The sequence below is a fragment of the Dendrobium catenatum genome, unplaced genomic scaffold (assembly GCF_001605985.2).
Source record: "Dendrobium catenatum unplaced genomic scaffold, ASM160598v2 fragScaff_scaffold_134, whole genome shotgun sequence".
Classification (NCBI taxonomy): domain Eukaryota; kingdom Viridiplantae; phylum Streptophyta; class Magnoliopsida; order Asparagales; family Orchidaceae; genus Dendrobium; species Dendrobium catenatum.
The window spans coordinates 1,764,702-1,768,452 of record NW_021318596.1 but is presented as its reverse complement, the minus strand read 5'-3'; the positions used below and the strand labels follow the sequence as shown (position 1 = coordinate 1,768,452).

Sequence of the window (3,751 nt, the reverse complement as noted above, 5' to 3'; positions counted from 1 at the left end):
GGTATCCTTCGGGGTTTGGCGGAGTCGGCAAGAGTCTGGTGGCGTCCGTGTTCGACGGAATCGGTGAGAGTTTGGTCGTTCGGGACACCTAAGCGATGCGAAGAAATGAGGAGAATGAGAAAAAAGATGGAGGGGTCAAAATAGGGCCCTTTCCATCACATTTTCCGGCGGATTGTGCGTCGGTAAGATCACCGAAGGAAAATGCGCCAGTACAAATTCGTCGAGTTTAAGTAAGCCGGTGCAATTTTTGTCGTAATTTGGCCAGTGAAAACCGGCAGAATTTTCATTGGAGCATATAAATTTTCTAGCGACAAGGCAGTGAAATCTACGCCGGTATTCGTACGGCCAAAAATTCCGCCAGAAAGTACGCCGAAAATATACTGATGTATATTCCACCGATTCTGCTATCGTATTTTCCGATGTCTTTTTTTTTTCGCCAGAAAATTTGAAGGTAATAGCATGTTTTCTTGTAGTGAGAGAATGTATAGACACAAAGGTTTATGTTATGGGCTTTTCATGCATGAAGTTTAATAGTGGTTGCCCAAAGAAAAATAAAAGTTCTTTGAAGGGAAAGAAAGATGTAGCGCAATGTAGGTACAATTAATTTAAAGTTAGAGTTCATAATCAAGTTACTTGTATGATTAAGTACCCACCACCACCTGTATAATAGTTTATAATGTACACTTTTGGTTATTTTAGGAACATTCATTGGTTATAGAATGATATAGTTTATATATTTTAGCTTTAATTTTACTCTGTTCTGTGATGTGTCATTATCATGTTTTATAGCTTTTAATCTTGTTCTAAACTTTTCTATGACATAGCTGCTACAATAGCTCTATGTTATGTTACACTTTTTTTATTTTATATTAGCATAAACAGTTATATCACCCACAATTGTAGCTGATGGAATCTTATTCGAACAATGTTTGAATCTTCTTTGACCTATATTTTATCCATATTCAAACCATAAGATTCATAAATGATCCTAAACCTTACTTCTTTATGGTACAAACAAACATTGCTCAATTTTTTTTAAGCTTATTAGAACCAATGTTGGTCACAATGGATAATAAATACTCTGTGGTTCAGAAGTTGGGGTATTTTGACCTTAAACAAAATTTCGGGCATAATAATTTTGTCAATCATGGGACATTTAAACTAAATTTTTTTATTTAATGCTAATGAGAAATTTTTACTATCAACAATACATACTTCTTTTCCATTAGATTAATTGGGTTGTGTGCTTTTATAAGAATGACATGGTTGTTATAACAGATAAGAACATGTTAAAATATGTAAACTATAGCCAATGATCAGGTTGTTTGATTGAGTAGCTTTACTGCAACTATATTATGATTATGGCGTAATTCTATATGTTCCTCAATGATATGTGTTTGAGCTTATGAATGTGCTTGATGTATTTGATAGAGCATGAAGTCTTTTTCATCCTAAATTGATATGAATTTGACAACTCAAGTAGCTTCCACATCAAATTTATCAAGTCCTTTGGATAAAGTAACACATGATTAAAAAGAAAAAAAATCTTTGATTCAAGTTGGGTAGGCTAACCCTGCTTACTAAATGACTAAGGTTAATGGCCATCTGAGACAATAGAACTATGGTTTGATTTGTAATGAATACTAATCCAAATCCCTATGAGCATATGATTATATCATTTTATCCATTTCACCAAGAAAGTTAATATAACAACCAATCTATGAGAAAGCTTATATAATTCGTCTTAATTGAAAGTTTTATCCCATACATGAGAAGTAATTTATTAATGCTCATGAAAAATCTTCAAACTAAGAAAATAAAATACTTGTAAGCTAAGCAGTGTTTTATCATAACTTAATTTGTCTTACAAAAAGAACCAATCACTCCCAAGATTTTAGCTTTGTTTGGGATGTCATTCTTATTGCTTCTTAAAGAAGCTTTCTAGTACAAAAAATAAAATTTTTATACTAAAAGCTGCTTTAAGAAACAATAAAAATGTCGTTCTTAACAAAACCTTAGTTGAGTGACATATTTAGATATTTAATATAATGTAGGGCATGCATTTCAAAAAAAAAAAAATAATAAAAACTTAATTTTAATATCAAATATAATTGAGGATATAAACAACTTTAATTAATGAACTTGCATCTTTAAAAATCTATTATAAAAACTTTAAAAATTCTTATAATACATTTCTTAAGTTAATTACTTTATTGAGCAATTCCCTTAGCATCTTAATCTTCTAACTATTGATGTATATAATTGTAATAAGTTTGCTGTTAGTTGCTCTAGGTAAGTAGATACAAAACTATTGTACTACATCAAATGCTATTAAAAATTAATATTTTTGTAGCATTCAGTAGCGACAGTTTAAAGTCACTACCCGATGGGATTTTCATTAAATAATTACAGTTTAAATTGTTATTGTATAATAACTCACTTATGATGAGATCAGGCATGTGGCCTGACGACGGTCGATGGAAGACCTTCCTCCTGCTCTCATCTGGGCTCAAATCCACTACTCTATCAAAAAACAATCACTTATGATAATATATATTTAGGGTCATGAAATCAATAAATTAAAAAAAAAAAAACATAGAAAACCCAATATTTAGTAGGCCACCAAAAAATTACTAATGAAAATAATAGGAGATGGCCCAAATTCCAAATTTGTTTTCATTACAAAAATTTTAACTACTAGTTAATTTTTTCTTCTAATTTATTATTGCTAATAATGGATCATGTTCAATCAACGCCTAAGACCATATAAAACTCTAGTGTATCCCTCGATAGATCCATGAAAAAAATGGTCTATCAACTTCCTGAAGACGGTAGCGGCGAGCAAACTATCTAATCCAGCCTAGTCATAGGTTCCCACTTTCTTCACCCCAAGATCCTCTGCGACCTTGTTTAGTCCGCAATGGAGGTCGTTGCAGAATTTCATCAAATGCTTGATGTCATAGACTTTAGGAAAATACAACCACATAGAGAGAGGTAGAAATCCTCCCGAGAGTCCGATAGATTGCGACAAGTTAACGTTTTGAGAAGATATCCCAAGTCGTAGCAACTGTGGAAAGTGATCCATTGGATGGAATCATTCTGCATGACACTGGAAGAGTTGATGAGTTCGGAAAAGCGATCGGCGGAGACTCCGAGGTTGTGATTCTTTTCTAAGTCAATGCCGCTGCGGCGGAGATACTTTATCCAGTTGGGGTCGAAGATGTCCCTTGCTGCGTCGAACTTGTGGAAATTGAATTGCCAAATGCAAGAGCGAGGGGGAGAGCCGAAGAGAAGGAGGTGGCCTAAAGCGTCAAAGAAGGTGAGGCCGAGTTGGATGAGTTTGAGGATGTTACGTTGAGTTGGAGAGTCTGGTAATTGAATTCGGTTAATGAAGTTGGAGAAGTGACGATGGGGAGAAGTACAACACCAGGGAACTCGATGTCCATGGAGACGAAGGGGTAGTCAACGACAATAAAGTGGGTGAGAGAGAGTTCCTCCTCCAAGTTAGAGTTCCATACCTCGCAAATCTCAATAGAGTCAACGGCGAAGTCGCCATTGAGGTTATCGAAGCTCCAAATCAGGCACCGGTAGCAGCTAAACTGGGAACGGCTGTTTGGTTCTAGGATTTAAGAACAAAAATGACAACTTTAATAAATACAACTTCTCCGTTCAGCCTTAACTTCCGGGCATTAGGCCATTTGGACAAAAGTCTCTCATGAATTCATCTTACTCCCTCGCACGGCGTTAGTCC

General features: G+C 34.9%; 1 pseudogene; it reads right to left on the bottom strand.

Annotated features, from left to right (window-relative positions):
- Positions 1-2,860: 2,860 nt before the first annotated feature.
- LOC110094118 lies at positions 2,861-3,533 on the bottom strand (annotated as a pseudogene).
- Between the last annotated feature and the right edge of the window lie 218 nt (positions 3,534-3,751).